Raw genomic sequence first — 17,790 nt, forward strand, 5'->3', positions numbered from 1 at the left:
TCACCCTGACAGGAATATACTTTCTCTGGATTCTTGTTACCTCATTTCTGAAGGCTTCCCATTTTCCAGCTGTCTCTTTACCTGCGAACATCTGCCTCCAATCAGCTTTCGAAAGTTCTTGCCTAATATCATCAAAATTGGCCAATCTCCAGTTTAGAACTTCAACTTTTAGATCTGGTCTATCCTTTTCCATCACTATTTTATAACGAATAGAATTATGGTCGCTGGCCCCAAAGTGCTACCCCACTGACATCTCAGTCACCTGCCTTGCCTTATTTCCCAAGAGTAGGTCAAGTTTTGTCCTGGACCATTTTAGTAGAAACAGGATTGGGGAAGGCTTGGTGAGTGCTATCTCTCTGTAAGTGACAGGTAGTAAATTGGGGCAATTTAACGGCCTATTTCAGGCCAATGTTCTGAATTTTGCACACATACCTATTGGACATCCATGGGATCCAAAGCATGGACAATGTATGGAGATGGCCACCCAAGGGCGAGTGTGAGTGATTTAGCAACATACTTTGGTGCACATACTGCAGTTGCAATATGTCTACTTTATAAAATTTTTGAAAAGTCTTCAATGTCACCTCCATCTTGATGTATTCTCTCCTTTACCTGCCTACATCAGCAGTTTCCATCTCCGACAATGTGTCTGCCAAGCTCTCTATTGGGCAAATGCTGTCTTGTAAGCCTACCCTCCATTCTAATGAGGAACGGAGAAGCAGCTACATAATTGCTGACCTGTTCAAATGTCTCAATCTCTCTGAATTTCAAAGTTTGTTTCCAATCAGCATTGCCTCTTGATGTCGGGATGAGGATCCACAAATGAATACTCGACCCACTGAGGGCTTAATTATCTTTGTCATCAGCTATTCTCTTCATCGTAAGGCAAGAGGAAGCTGCAGAAACCAAAAATCCCAAATAATGAAACATTTAATAAATATTTTCATTATCCCTTTAGAGATTCCTGACTCCATAACTACAAAGTAAACAAAAACACTCAATTCTCATAGCAACAAGTCTCTAAACAAAGGAAAGGAATTAAAATGAGAGCAAAAGCTAAGAATGTTGTATTACCACTTTAGTTCTCCTTATATGTCATAATAGTTTAAAAGGTTAAGTGGTACAATTACAGTGTGTTAAATTTGGGAAACCTGAAGTTTCAGTTTCATCAAAGTTCTTAGCCATTCTTGTTCAAAGAATAGCAAGTATAAATTTCTGCTTGTGATAAGCCCAAATTTCAAACTGGTAATTCGAGATTTCCCAAACTTGTTTAAACTTATTACATGAATAAGGTGTGTAATAAGTGTTGAATTAAGGCACACAAGAGCATTAAATCCAGGAGCTATTGGCAAGCCATCACTTCACATTGAGATCTTCAAGTGAAAGGACATACAAAGCCTCCACACTGTCTGTGCTGACCTTATCTGTTGGAGTGGAAACAACAACACACAGCAGCAATACGAGATGAAACAAAAACAGAAATTGCTGGAAAAAGTTCAGCAGGTCTGGCAGCATCTGTGGAGAGAAATCAGAGTTAACATTTTGGGTTGAGTGACCCTTCCTCAGAACTGGTTCTGCCAGATGCTGCCAGACCTACTGAGCTTTTCCAGCAATTTCTATTTTTGTTTCTGATTTACAGCATCCACAGTTCTTTCAGTTTTTATTTTGCAATAAGAGATGATTGGTTTCAAAGTGATCTTGCCCATGTTTTGAATGAGTATGTACCAAAAGACATTGCTAATATCGAAGTAATAGGACTATTTAAAAGGTTTATTAGTCGGATCACATTTCCATTTTAAAATGAACGTAAAATAGTGGAAAGAGTAGAAAGACACTTGTCACTTCTGTGATGTGTGCCAACCTGAATGGCACCAAAAGACTTCCACTTCTTGTGAAAGTGAAGTTCAAAAGCCACATTACTTTGTAAATGTCAAAGCCCTGCACAAGTACGACCAGGTTGTTAAAACCATCTGATGATCTCCACAATTTTTGAGGTAGGGATCATGAAATAGGACAAAATACATTAATGAAAGACATGGAAGATTGTTATGATTGCAGACGACTGCCACTCATACCCCAACATTGCTGGTCTCAAGAGCGTCAAGCTGGCATTCTTGCCTCCTAGCACCATGGGCAGACTGCAGCCAATGGAACAGGAGCGATTAAGAGGGTAAAAAAGAGGCTGATGGGAACTGATCTCTCAGCATATCGAGGAATTTCATAGGAAGCAGAAGTACAACCCATCTCTTCTGGAGGTCATGATCATAATGAAGAAGAAGTGGAAGATGGTGAAGGAAACCACACATGCCAACTGTTGGATTCAAACACACTACAGCTACACATGATTCTGAAGATCAAGCTATATGCATGTATGCAAATCAGATTACATCAGCACCTCCTTGGCAATTTCAAAGCTTCATTCAATTTTTAAAATAGACCACAGGAGGCTGGAAGAACACAGCAGGCCAGACAGCATCAGAAGGTGGAGACATTGACGTTTCGGATGTAACCCTTCTTCAGGACTGGGGTCGACTTCTTTTGTCTCATTTAATTTGTAGGAAAATCACCTGGGATTTGACTAGTTAGGGTTTTACCATAATTGCATTTAAAATGGCATGGGTGATGTTTGTGATCAATAGTGAAAACTTCACAATTAACTTACAACCTTCAGAGAAGAGACAATGGATGTGTCAGACAATGTAAAATACAAAAAAAAACAAGAATGATGACGCTACAGCATATTTCACTACACTGGGACACAGAATAAGCTTATTTTCTTCCATGATTCCTATTAATTCCATTGTACACTAATGGAAATTACATTAGTTGCATAAATATGAGCTCATTTAGACTGAAATTATTTACCTTATAATCACTCAGGCAGCATTTTGTTCATGGCAGGGACAGTAAGTAACAAAGATGAAGTTAGTTAATCAGCAGTCAAAAAACAAAAACCTGAGGTGGTTTGGGCTGGGGCTCTTAAGCAGAAAGAAAGATGCTGAATTTTGGTGTTTACAAATAGAGTGAACAGCACGGGAACAGGCTATTTTGCCTAGCAATCACTAATGTATTAACACTTGAAAATCTCTCCTGACATTTTCCTCAACTCACCCTACCAACGTAACATTTTTCTATTATGTCTTTATCTAGTTACTTCTTGAATGCATTAAGTTATTTTTATTCAAGAATGCAGATTTTTGCATTGCTGAATCAATACGTTTCTGATTTGTAAACAAGCAGATGCAGGAATTTGTCCCAGCTTGATGAAAATTAGTATAATTGATTCTCACGATGCAAATTGCAGAATGTGTGCTTCTGATAGACACTTGCTACATTATTGGATAGCACTCATGGTATCTTCATTCACATCAGAAGCCAGATATTCCAGTTGATAGTGTTATCTGTTTCCTAACAGGCATTTCAGTTATCTGTGAGGTAACTGCAAACTACCAACCAGTGACTCTTCTATATCTTACTGTATTGGTGAGGATCTCAAGCATATCAGTAAATATGTGCACACCCATTCAGGAAACTTCATTTGAAGAGAAAAAAAACAATGAGTCGTTAATCCCCTTCTCTCAAAGGTATATAAATTGGAAGCTCTTTGCAAGAGTTCTGAAAAGTTGTTGAAATCCGTAATTTGTTTTGTGAGCATTTGGAAGGCATTATATTATTCTGAATGGCCCCTGAGTATACAAATTCCGAGTCGCGAGAATGAGGGAAATGGAGCAAAAGGAACCGTGAAGACAGATGATCTCAGTAAGAGAAAGAGACTCAAAAGGAAGACTTATCCATCTAAAATCTTTAAGAAGCACTTCTCTAAGTGTACCTAAACCAGGAATAATGTGGTTAGTGTCTGCATTTCACCATTAAGATGGTTGCAACTGGAACTGTGCCACCTCTTAGAACTTGACCTGCAGCCTCATGCAGGGAAAGAATGGCACTGCTAGTGGCTGCTAAGGTTACAGTGATTTTGAATTTTGGTGCCAGTGGGATATTCCAGCCAAGAACAGACAGCACGGTAAACGTCTCACAGTTTATCGTCTGTTGCTGCTTTCAGGAGGTCACACAAGCTTCAGACAGCTGGTGAGAGGACTGCATTGTCTTCTTTTAAAAAGTGGCAAGGAGGAACTTGAGTGCAGGGAGCTATTGGTTGCATACACATGACTTCGCCAGCACTGAACTGCACCTTTATATAAGAGTGTGACTGAAGAAACTATCCAGGTACTGCTTCCTTTCTGTGATGTGCCAGTGTCTCAAATTTACACTCCAGCTCAAGATTCAGAGCTGGACAGATTTCAGACAGAGCCATCAACTGCAGAATTGTTCAGGTTGGTCTTGCTGTCCATAACTTCTAACATACTGCACTCGAGATACAACCTCCTACATTTTCTTAGATCCCATGTGCTGTTGCTTTTCTATCTATAGAACCTTCTGAACGGTGTCATTTAAATACATGTAAGCTATTCCTCCAAAGAAAATTCCATCCAGGTTAGTCAAATATGACCTTCCCTTAGCTTATCCATGATGATTTGCAACTGCAACAACCAACCTTACTGACCAAGTCATGTGCATTTATACACATTCCAAATTAATTGCCTCACAGTTTCCTTCTGGCTGATCTCATATTTCCAAACTAGTTATTACCCTGCTGCTGTTTGAGTCTTCTACTCACTTTTACTTTCATCTTAGTGCCCCAACTAGTTTTAATTAATTCTGGATATTAAATTTCAGTTAAAAAAGCAAACTAGCAGGCAGCACTGATAGCAGATGAGGCTGAGAGATCTGGAGCTAAGATGGATAAGAAGTACAGAGAGGCCAAGAAGAGGTTACACAGTCGGTTCTCATACAATGTGATAATTCTGTTCTCGTGTGATCTCGCGTAATAAGAAAATCGTGCAATAGCTGTGCCATTTAAACTAATGGGGCCAGAATCACATTATACCCAATACAGGTAAAGAAAATTCGCACTCGACAGATAATGGTCTAAATTCTTCAATCACCTTAAAACAAATTCGTGTTGAAGAAACACGTATTATATCATAACCGACTGTAATAATTTAATTTTAGCAAAGGGTATGAAAATTAATGGGTGAGAGGTAAAATTCTGATAATATCAGAATTAATTCATCGCAATCATATACCTATCTTGCAATTTACAGAGTTAGTTGACATATGGTGATGTTAGTTTACGTTTCTGGCATGAAAGGAATAGTTTTACTCGACTAACCTACTGATGTAAAGCTTTTTCAGATGGATGAACATTTAAGGACTTGAGGGTGTACTACTCAAGATTTTCTGACATTTGAGACTTGAAAATTGTGGTCAGCATGTTATGTCAATTTTGGATATGCACCACTAAATTCTGGGAGGTTGCTGTTATGCAGCAGTCCGGATGCGAGAATGCACGTTACTTCCTGACAGTTTTCAGAGCAAGCAATTTCAGTTTCCCGTTTGTGGTCAATCAACAGTAGCATAGCAAACGGCTATACTTTTGCAGAATGATAGCATTCTCAAAATCAGGGGGTAATTTTGCCAACTTCAGAATCTTTCTGGAAATTGCAGCTTTCCCTTTATATAAAGCCAATTCATCATTCCAACATGACCTGACCCAGAAGATTAATTCTCTACATGACTTTCATGAGATAAAAAGCTTATGGGAGGAAGCTCCTGCACCAATATCTCGACCACTGCCTGCAAAAGCACTGAGACACCCTCACTGATGCCTGGAAAGAAAGCCACTAGAACATCTGCCCGTCAAGCAGCTAAATGGACATAGTGAGTCTTCCTCCTGATTGAGGATCCCGGGATACAACTTGCTGTCTTCCTGGAACTGACACCAATCGAGGCTGCAAGCTCCAAACTTTGGTATCGCTACAGAGGAGACAGTGGCTGCTGCCAGTGCAGCAAACCTTTGGCCTGCAGGACAGAAGAGAAACCAGGGCCAAAGGTAGGTGTTGTTGGGATGGAGGCAGAGTTCCACGAGATGATGGTAGCAGGGACATTGGATTTATGGAGATTGGGATTTGGGTCGTGTGAGTAGCTCATGTCTGTGCTCTTGAGTAATTGTTAATTGATCACAAAGAATCTTAAAGTAGAGGCGGGCAGCCTGAGTTTTCTTACCCTGGGCCTTACTTGCGTGGAGATGGGAAGGCACTATGTTTCTTCCAGGCTTCCCACCTACCTTCTCACCACCTGATGGCCCAGAGTCTCAGGTTTATATTTCAGTGGTAATGGCTCAAGACTTCCATTCTTTCCCAGGTTGTGAGCTGAGTATCAGAATAAAGAATTCCATTCACATCCCAGTAGTATAGTTGAGCACTTATTTGTTGAAAATACACTTCAGGTTTAAAGATGAATCAGAAGCACCATACAAGATATTCCAAGTAGAAGTTGCTGGATCATGGTTCATCTGACAGACAGCATCAACGTTCCTGTCTTGACATTGATCTGACAGAAAGAAAACTTAATGTTATCAGTGAGATCAGTGAGCCCTGCCATCTGATTGCAAAACATATCTAAGTTGAGCAAGGTAGACATCTCCAAATTATCAGACAGGATCTCTTTGCCTGCATCTGCAGTTCTTATTTGGAGACAGTTTTACTGCTACCAAACATAAATTCTATCTTGTGACTGCATCCCTATCTGTTCCCCCACTGCCCACTTGAGATGAATTATAATCTTAGAGCTACGTTTGTTGGAAAGTACATTTTTAAAAAAATCTGTATTTTAATAAAGCCATTTGTGTAGCAATGCCAGGGACAAGATCTCTAATCTTCAAAGGAAGTTAATTCTTTCATTCTTCAGAGGTTTGAAACTGATGCCTCTGATATCTGCTATTTGGCTCTGCTGCTTACTCCAAAAAGCCACACTGCTGAGACTTGAATGCATTCCATCCTCAAAGGTAGACTCTCATAAACAGATGCCTCCAAACACCTATATGTTTGCTCTTGCATACGTGTTCATGCATACAGTTATTCATTCAACAAATGTGGTAAAAACAATTTTAATATAAATTTATATATTGTGACTGTTTTAAAACACATTATAACAGCTCTACTAAGGTGACTGCTATAATTGCGTGTCCTGACTTCGAATGACCTACCAGAAACTCTTCGGAATGTTTGGCTGCTAACTCTAGTTTTGGAGATTTGTAAAAGCAAGGACATTATTAAACTAGTATCCAGCTTGTGTTTTTGTACTTGTTAGTAACGGAATGATCTCTTTATCCTTTCCAATTCCATCTCTCCTTGTATGTTTGTAGGTATGCCTGTATAGACAATAGACATTGGGTGCAGGAGTAGGCCATTCTGCCCTTCGAGCCTGCACCACCATTCAATATGATCATGGCTGATCATCCTTAATCAGTATCCTGTTCCTGCCTTATCTCCATAACCCTTGATTCCACAATCCTTGAGAGCTCTATCCAACTCTTTCTTAAATGAACCCAGAGACTGGGCCTCCACTGCCCTCTGGGGAAGAGCATTCCACACAGCCACCACTCTCTGGGTAAAGAAGTTTCTCCTCATCTCTGTCCTAAATGGTCTACCCCGTGAGGAAAGAGATCATTCTGAGACTGGTACAGTTGACAACAGAAGTGAGTCAAACAGTCAGGGCAGGCAGGGACAAGGTAGGACTAATAAATTAAATTGCATTTATTTCAATGCAAGGGGCCTAACAGGGAAGGCAGATGAACTCAGGGCATTGTTTCGGAACATGGGACTGGGATATCATAGCAATTACAGAAACATGGCTCAGGGATGGTAGGACTGACAGCTTAATGTTCCAGGATACAACTGCTACAGGAAGGATAGAAAGGGAGGCAAGAGAGGAGGGGGAGTGGCAATCTTTGGTAAGGGATTGAATTACAGCCGTTCTGAGGGAGGATATTCCCGGAAATACATCCAGTGAAGTTATTTGGGTGGAACAGAGAAATAAGAAAGGGATGATCACCTTATTGGGAATGTATTATAGACCCCCTAATAGCCAGAGAGAAATTGAAAAACAAACTTGTAAGGAGATCTATCTGTAAGCTATCTGTAAGAATAATAGGGTGGTTATGGTAGGGGATTTTAACTTTCCAAACGTGGACTGGGACTGCCATAGTATTAAGGGCTTAGATGGAGAGAAATTTGTTAAGTGTGTACAAGAAAATTTTCTGATTCAGTATACGGATGTCCTGACTAGAGAAGGTGCAAAACTTGACCTACTCTTGGGAAATAAGGCAGGGGAGGTGACTGAGGTGTCAGTGGGGGAGCACTTTGGGGCCAGCGACCATAATTCTATTCGATTTAAAATAGTGAATGGAAAAGGATAGACTAGAACTAAAAGTTGGAGTTCTAAATTGGAGAAAGCCAATTTTGACGGTATTAGGCAAAAGCTTTCAGAAGCTAATTTGGGGCAGATGTTCTGGAATGGCTGGAAAATGGGAAGCCTTCAGAAATGAGATAATGAGAATCCAGAGAAAGTATATTCCTGTTAGGGTGAAAGGAAAGGCTAGTAGATATAGGGAATGCTGGATGACTAACGAAATTGAGGGTTTGGTTAAGAAAAAGAAGGAAGCATATGTCAGGTATAGACAGAATAGCTCAAGTGAATCCTTAGAAGAGTATAAAGGCAGTAGGAGTAAACATAAGAGGGAAATCAGGAGGGCACAAAGGGGACATGAGATAGCTTTGGCAAATAGAATTAAGCAGAATTCAAAGAGTTTTTGCAAATACATTAAGGACAAAAGGATAACCAGGAAGAGAATAGCACCCCTCAAAGATCAGCAAGGCGGCCTTTGTGTGAAGCCGCAGAAAATGGGGGAGGTACTAAACGAGTATTTTGCAACAGTGCTTACTGTGGAAAAGGGCAAGGAAGATATAGACTGTAGGGAAATAGATGGTGACATCTTGAAAAATGTTCATATTACGGAGGAGGAAGTGCTGGATGTCTTCAAACACACAAAGGTGGATAAATCCCCAGGACCTGATCAGGTGTACCCTAGAACTCTGTGGAAAGCTATGGAAGTGATTACTGGGCTTCTTGCTGAGATATTTGTATCATCGATGGTCACAGGTGAGGTGCTGGAAGACTGGAGTTTGGCTAACGTGTGCCACTGTTTAAGAAGGCATGGTAAGGATAAGCCAGGGATAGACCAGTGAGCCTGAGGTCAGTGGTGGGCAAGTTGTTGGATGGAATCTTGAGGGACAGAATGTGCATGTATTTGGAAAGACGAGGACTGATTAGGAATAGTCAACATGGCTTTGTGCGTGGGAAATCATGTCCACAAACATGATTGAGATTTTTGAAGAAGTAACAAAGAGGATTGATGAGGTCAGAGCAGTAAACATGATCTATATGGACTTCAGTCAGGCGTTCGACAAGGTTCCCCATGGGAGACTGGTTAGCAAGGTTAGATCTCATGGAATACAGGAAGAACTAACCATTTGGATACAGAACTGGCTCAAAAGTAGAAGACAGAGGGTGCTGGTGGAGGGTTGTTTTTCAGACTGGAGACCTGTGACCAGTGGAGTGCCATAAGGATCGGTGCTAGGTCCCCTACTTTTCGTCATTTATATATAAATGATTAGGATATGAGCATAAGAGGTATAGTTTGTAAGTTTGCAGATGACACCAAAATTGGAGATGTAGCGGATAGCAAAGAAGGTTACCTCAGATTACAACAAGATCTGGACCAGATGGGCCAATGCGCTGAGAAGTGGTAGATGGAGTTTAATTCAGATAAATGCGAGGTGCAGCATTTTGAGAAAGCAAATCTTAGCAGGACTTACATACATAATGGTAAGGTCCTAGGGAGTGTTGCTGAACAAAGAGACCTTGGAATGAAGGTTCATAGTTCCTTGAAAGTGGAGTCGCAGGTAGATAGGATAGTGAAGAAGGTGTTTGGTATGCTTTCCTTTATTGGTCAGAGTATTGAGTACAGGAGTTGGGAGGTCATGTTGCAGCTGTACAGGACATTGATTAGGCCACTGTTGGAATATTGCATGCAATTCTGGTTTTCACACAGAGGGTGGTACGTGTATGGAATGAGCTGCCAGAGGAAGTGGTGGAGGCTGGTACAATTGCAATATTTAAAAGACATTTGGTTGGGTATATGAATAGGAAGGGTTTGGAGGGAAATGGGCCGGGTGCTGGCAGGTGGGACTAGATTGGGTTGGGATATCTGGTCGGCATGGACGGGTTGGACCGAAGGGTCTGTTTCCATGCTGTGCATCTCTATGACTCAATGACTCTATCAGGCCCTTTTCATTGCTTTACACCATCCAATTTTGGTAATCCCCACAAACTCCAAAACATTCATACTTCATCAATATTCTGTATTTCTCCCAGCTACAGTTGGCAGTATAAATTCAGCCAACTTATATTTCACCATTCCAACTTCTTTTTAAATAAAGAATTTACAACTGAGGTTATTAACCAAGCTTTGCTAGTTCCTTTGTCATTTCCTTCCTTGGTTTCTCATCCTTTTAACTACCTGATGCCTTTGTGATTTACTAATGTTAAGGGTAACAATGCAGACTGCTTTTTACAGTTTCATTTTTAAATCTAAGAACATGAGGGATCTCTGCCTGATTTATTTGCGCCATACAACATATTATGATTATGCCTGCTCCTTCAGATTTCATGAGGCCTTTAACTGTTGCCTATAAAAATTGAGAAAGGAAAATATATTGAGGGTGCCATTCATGCTGGTGAAACTGGCTTGTCCTTCACTCTAATTCCAATCAGATAATCTAGGTTTGGTCTCTCAACTGGTTGTTCTGTGTTCAACCTTTTGAAGTTTTTTCTCTTACTAGGTGCATTGAGGAGATCCTTTATTTGTTCAACATTTCAGTTTTTAAAAATTATTTGTTCATGGGTTGGGATACTGACTGGGTGTCATATATTGTCTTTGCGAAGGTGGTGGTGAGCTGGCTTCTTGAACCACTGCAGTCCATTTGGTGACTGCAATGCTGGTAGGCTGGACATTCCAGGTTTTTGACCCAATGACGCTGAAAGGATAGTGATATGGTTCCAGGTCAAAATGGTGTGTGGTTTAGAGAGGAACTTGCAGGTGATGAAGTTATCATGCAACTCATTGGGGGTAGAGGTGCTATCCAACAAGAATTGGTGAATTGTCCAGTGCATCTTGTAGATCACAGTAGCCCACCCTTTTCACACAGAGAGCCAGATTTCAATTTTCCTCTTCTTCAGGGCGCTATTGAACAAATTTCAACAGAAGAGATTAAATTTTGTGAGAAATAATTCCTAAGGAATCACTCAACAACTGAGGGAGAGGCAATTGGCCTGGTGATATTATCACTGGCTTATTAATGCAGAAAGCCTTCCTAATGAAGGGCTTATGCCCGAAACATCAATTTTCCTGCTCCTCAGCTGCTGCCTGACTTGCTGTGCTTTTCTCCCACCACACTCCTGACTTATTAATCCAGAAACCCAGGTAATGTCCTAGGGACACGGGTTCTAATCCCACCATGGCAGATGGTGAAAATTGAATCCAATTACAAATAAAAAGTGTACCATCCTTACCTGGTCTGGCCTACATGTGACAACAGACCCACAGCAATGTGAGTGGCTCTTAACTGCCCTCTGGGGCAATTAAGGATGGGCAATAAATTTGCCTGACTAGTGACACACAAATTGCATGAGCAAGTATGAAAAAAAGCTTAATTCAATAAAAATGATCATTAAAAAATGCCAAACAGTTGAGCTAACTAATAAAACTACCTTTTGGCCTTTTTAGTTAAAAAGCAGAGCAAGAGGAAGATGACACTACGCCCCAAGTGTTGATCATCTGGGAAAGGTGGAAATGGTTGCCAAACTCAGATGGGTTTAATGAACACTGACATTTCATTCCTTTGTTAGCATACACACCTAGTAGACCTCAGGGGATTCACATAAAAATGAATTATTCCCAGTCTGGGTTTAATTCCTCTTGTAACTTGCTTTGTGGATAGATTTATGAAGATAGAAGTGAAAGGTGGTGTGTGTTTGCCTCACTGTCAGGGTTCATGCACACACACTTTCTTACCCAGTCACTTTCTCAGTCATGGTCCCTTCCTCACTCATGCATTCCTTTACTCATATATACTTTCACTTTACCTCACCATCTCTCTCTCTCACACTCCTTTTCTCCTCCTCATTCATGAAGGCCCACCTCACACCAGGGCACCCCTATTTACAGCCTTAAATGCTTCTTTCAGGGCTTTTAGTTCCTCTATTAAGAACCGCAGTGGTTGACTGGAAAGGACCTTTGGCAGGCCATATTGTGATCCATGGTCTGACTATTGAACATTCTTCTTATTGATGGTGTACACTGCCATTGTGTATCCCTGATGAAGGGAGTGAATGTTGAAGGGGTGAATGGAATTCTAATCAACTGGGACAGTTTGTTTTTCTTTCACAACATCAAGCTTCTTGATTGTTGTTGGAGCTGCACCAATCCAGGCAAGTAGACAGTATTCCATCACAATCCTGACATGTGTGTTTTAGATGGTGGACAGACTATGAGGAGACAGAAGATGGGTTACTAGGTGTAGAGTTCAAGTGCTGTTTCTGCTTATGACGGTCCCAACACAAGTTCCTCTAGGCAGGAAGTAAAGAATGAGACCTCCCAGGTGGCTTGAAATACAGCAGAGTAGGGGAAGTAAATTTGAACACTCAGATTGTATTGTCTTAAATGGATAAGATCCCTTCAAGATGGTGATGCTATTCTCCTCATAGGAGTTGAACTTTCAAACAATGACAATAAATATATGAAGTGTTTTTAGTGTTACACACATCCCAAAAGGCTACATAGACATAATTTATAAAAGGTTGACAGTGACCCCCATGAGATGATATTAGAAGAGACGGCCAAGGATAGAATTTATGAAAATTTTAGGAAGGTGAGCTAGAAAGGTAGGTTTCAGGGCTTTAAAGTTAAAACAAAGTAGGGTTTATTGTTACATTAAAATTGGACACATTCTCATGCACATACTTCTAAGAAAGAAAGAGAAAGGAATGGAGAGAAGTAACAATTTGCAAATTTTTTAAGTTCAATGATACTAGAATTAGTTCAAATGAATGAAAGTGTCCAGTAAGTGACGTCTGGTTGGTTGTTTCAGTTCACTGTGCACTGAAGTCACTTTTGCAGGAGCTCAGATTTATATGAATTGCTAAGATGAGTGCAGTGCCCATTAACTGGGAATTTTTCACTTTGCAGGTGAGACACCAGTTTCTTTTCAGAAATCAGACATTTCAGAGAATTTGACATCGGAGACAAGTGTTTAGCTAAACTTGGAGCTGCTTATTATTCAGGTGTTGGAAGCTGACTGAAGAACAAAGGTCAAAGCTATATAATTAAAGATGATTCAAACAAACCAACAGATTCAGTCATGTGACTGGGATTCAGGCTAAGCCACTTAGCCAATCAGGTGGTCATGATATTCTCTTGTCTGAAACGGATGTGGTTTTGTAGTAACTGTAGAGGCTTTTGTACCAGTCATGCCAGAATGGGTTTTGATGGTTTCCTTTGTTCAAAACTAGCTGAGTGGAGATTGCATTTATTAGTCCTTTGTCTTAATTTGGCTGGAGGTGCTGATTTTGTTTTTATGCTGGTAATTACTGAATAATTCCAAAAGCAGTCAATTTGACTGTTCTGTGTTAATAACAGCCATCTTAAGATCCAGCCTGATTCTACTGTGTAAAAAAAAGTTATGTATATTTTTATTTTACAAAAAAGTTTCAGATTTCTCTCTTTCCACCTTCCTGAAACAACAAAATGTGTTTAGTTAATAGTGCTATTTACTGAACTGAATTTCAAAATGAGAAATCTTGTCATATCATCAGTTGGAGGCTCAAATTTATGATCTATAGAGCATGTTATTGTTCTCTAAGGGGATTAGAACAACATTTGGATTAGGATCCTAACATGATCTTGTCTTGTCCTGATTATCCCCAAAGTAAAATTCTGATACTCACTTCCTAAAATCACTTTTGGTATTTTACACAACATAGACTGCAGCGGTTCAAGTAATAGCTTATCATCACTTTAATTGGGCTGGGCAATAAGCATTGACCTTGCCAATAATAGCCATGTCCCAGGAAAGAAAAACTGTGATTAAAGTTGATAGAAGTCCATTCTATCTATTATTTAACTAATTAGAAAGTAGCTGAGGTTGTTAAGATGCCAATCATGGCATGTTCGAACTCTGAATTCTAGACTTTCCAGAATCAAACCTGTTTCCTGACCTATCAGTAATTTGACAGGGTCACCAAGGTGCCTGTTGTTGGGGGTGAGGGTGAAAAAAGCCAGTTTTCAATCAACATAAGAAGCTGGGCATTATCTGTGCAGTACATAATGATCCTAGAACAATGAGGATCTGATCATATCTTTACGTAAGTTTTTAATTCAATCACGGGATGAGATCATCACTGGCCAGACCAGCATTTATTGCCCTTCCCTAATTGTTATGAGTCACATTTAGGCCAGATTAAGTAAGGGTGGCAGTTTCCTCCCCTAAAGGATGTTAGTGAACCAAATGGGTTTCTTTTCCTGACAATTGATTCATGGTCATCATTAGACTCTTAATTCCAGATATTTATTGAATTCACATTCCACGCATCTGCCATGGCAGGATTTGAGCACAGCTCCTCATGATGTTACCTGGGTCTCTGGATTAACAGTCCAGCAATAATACTACTAGGCCATCGCCTCCCCCAGTGAATGGCTAAACCAAATCCATTCAAGTCAATCTGCATTGGATTAAGGAAATGGAGGTGGAGGAGAAGATAAGGAGGGCATGTGGACATCAATAAAGGAAGTAATCAGGGTTAACCTCATATTTGATTGAGCTGATAAGAGACAATGCACATTTAGAAAAGGCTGGTAACATTTGGCAGAGCCAATATGGAGCTGAAAGGGAAACCATGTTGAACAAACTTGATGAAGCTTTTGGGCAGGAATGTTAATTGTCTGGGATTAACAAGGATGCTTCAAGAGGATTTGGACAAACTAAGTGAATAGGCGAGAACATAACAGATGGAACAAAATGTGGTAAAAGATGAAGTCAATCACTTTAATATGAAAGAACAGAAAAATATTTTTTAAATATGGGAAGTTGGGAAATGCAGGTGTCCAAAGGGAACTGAATGTCCTTGTTCATGAGTCACTAAAAGCTTGCACACAATGCAGCAAGCAATTAGGAAGGCAAGTGGTATGTCTGCCTTCATCCACAAGGGAATTAATGTACAGGACTGAAAATGACTTACTGCAGTTGAATAGAGACTTGTTGACACCTCACCTAGAATATTGTGTAAATTTTGGTCCTTTAATCTGAGTAGGAATATACTGGCCATAGGGAGAATGCAAGGGAGGTTCAGCAGATTATTCCCTGAGATGTTAAGATTGTTTTATGCAGATAGATTGAGGAGTTTGGATATGTATTAGATTGAGTTTGAAGAAAGTGAGGTGACCTCATTGAAACTTCTGATATTAAAGGATAGATATGGATAAGATGTTTCCCCAATTTGTGAATCTAAAATCAGGGGATATAATCTTAGCATAAGGCATAGGAATCAGTTAAAACTGAGATGAGAAGGATTTCTTCACTCAGAGGATGAAGAGACTTTGGAATACTCTACTCCAGAAGGCTGGAGAAGTTCAATCATTGAACTTGTTAAAGACAGAAGTCAATTAAATTCTGAAGACTACTATCATAAAGGGTTGTGGAAATAGTGTGGGAAAGTGGTATTGAAGTAGATCAGGTAGACTGGTTAGCAAGGTTAGATCTCATGGAAGACAGGGAGAACTAGCCAGTTGGATACAGAACTGGCTTATAGGTAGAAGACAGAGGGTGGTGGTGGAGGGTTGCCTTTCAGACGGGAGGCTTGTGACCAATGGTGTGCCGCAGGATCAGTGCTGGGTCCACTGCTCTTTGTCATTTATATAACATCCAACAACCATTCCTGCCCTTTTGTTATCCAAGTCTCTGTAATAGTTACAACATCATAGTTCCAAATACTGCTCCACACTCTATATTCATCACCCCTATTCCTGACACTTCTTGCGTTACAATAGACACACTTCAACCCATCACACTGACGACAACTTTGCCCTATCAACTGTCTATCCCTTTTCACAGAATCTCTGCATGCTGTATCTCCCTGTTCACTAGCTACTCCATCCTCAGATACTTTCCTCCGGTTTCAACCCCCTGACAAACTAGTTTAAATCCTCCTGAAGAGCTCTAGCAAACCTCCCACTCAAGGGTCAGACAGGGTTCTATAGGGTTACAACATAGCCAGGAAGGAACAGAAGAATGGATTTAGGAGAGCTAGAAGGGGGCATGAAAAAGCTTTAATGGGTAGGATTAAGGAAAACCCTCAGGCATTCTACACTTATGTGAGGAACAAGCAGATGGGCAGAGTGAGGGTAGGACCGATCAGGGAGAGTGGAGGGAACCTAACCCTGGTGTCAAAGGAGGTAGGGGGAATCCTTAATGAGTACTTTGCTTCAGTATTCACTACTGAGAGGACCCTGACATTTGTAACCACCAAAAGGCAGATTTTCTAGGCAAGGGCAACCTTTGACCCTTTAAGGATGTGTCCCTTGCACTGCTAGTAATAAGGGTGCTATATGTGTAACAAGAATACTATTATCTGCTTGATCATTTTCATGACAATATAAGGCATTGATAAAACAACGAAAGGTGGTTGGCCCAGGAAACTATTCTGAGGAACTCCAGCAATGACTGAGATGATTTATATCCAACAAGCACAATGAGTTTGGATTGTAGTTGGTATAGCTCCAACTAGTGGAATGGCTTCCCCTGAATTTCTATTGACTCCAGTTTTGCTAGGATTCCTTGATGCCACACTCAGTTAAATAATGTTTTTGTGCTAAGGACAGTGACCCTCTTGAGTTCAGCTCATTTATTCATGTTTGGGCCAAGATTGTATTGATGTCATGGCCGAGTAGGTCTGGTGGAGTCCAAGTTGAACATCAGTAAGTATCTTCTGGTTGAGTATTATGTCTCTTTGGAGCAGTAATTGGCCAGGTTGATTTATCATGCTTTTTGTGGACAAGTATACTTGGGCAATTTTCCATATTACGGGGTGAATGCCAGGGTTATACTAGCACAGCTTGCCTAGTTTGGAAGTATATCTTCAGTTCTATTGCCGGAATGTTATAAGGGCCCATAAACTTCAGAATCATGGTACCTTGAACCTTTTCTTGATATCATGTGGAATGTATCAAATGGGCTGAAGGCTGGCATCTGTGATATCACTGACCTCATAAGGCAACCAAGATGGATGGTCCATTTGGGGCTTTTGGATTCAGGCTAATCATTCAGCCTTGACTTTTGCAGTAAGCTACTGGCTTTCTCCTTCAGTGAGGATGGGAATATTAATTGAGGCTCTTCCTACAGTGAGTTATGTAACTTTCCATCACTATTGATGACTGCATGTGGCAGTACTGCCAAGCTTAGATCTGATCCATTTGTTGTGGTGTTGCTGAGCTCTGTGTATTGCATGCTGCTTATACTGTTTGGCATGCAATTAGTCCTGTACTGTAGCATAACCATATTGACACCTCATTTTTGGAATCCCTGATATTGTTTCTGCTGCACCCTTCATTGTATGAGGATTGATCCCCTTGGTGATAATTGCAGGTTATAGATTTTGTTGATTATAATTCTGCTGCTGATGACCTACAGCACCTCACGGATGCCTTGTCTTCAGTTGCTTGATCTGTTTGAACTCTACCATTTCAACATGGTGGTAGTGTCTACAACATGACGGTGG

At 40.5% G+C, this 17,790-nt stretch overlaps 1 protein-coding gene across 5 annotated transcripts in view; it reads left to right on the forward strand.

The window, feature by feature from the left end:
• The window catches only part of LOC122561056 (beta-1,3-galactosyl-O-glycosyl-glycoprotein beta-1,6-N-acetylglucosaminyltransferase-like), a 112,231-nt gene that overhangs the window by 63,470 nt on the left and 30,971 nt on the right, over positions 1-17,790 (forward strand). Inside the window, exon 1 of one of the 5 annotated variants that reach the window (XM_043712440.1) lies at positions 5,475-5,950. The exons of the other annotated variants lie outside the window; for them this stretch is intronic. The gene's annotated coding sequence lies outside the window, so the exon portion shown is untranslated. Of the gene's footprint in view, positions 1-5,474; positions 5,951-17,790 lie in introns of those variants that run through there. 5 annotated transcript variants of the gene reach the window in all.

Source organism: Chiloscyllium plagiosum, chromosome 2, assembly GCF_004010195.1.
Source record: "Chiloscyllium plagiosum isolate BGI_BamShark_2017 chromosome 2, ASM401019v2, whole genome shotgun sequence".
Lineage (NCBI taxonomy): Eukaryota > Metazoa > Chordata > Chondrichthyes > Orectolobiformes > Hemiscylliidae > Chiloscyllium > Chiloscyllium plagiosum.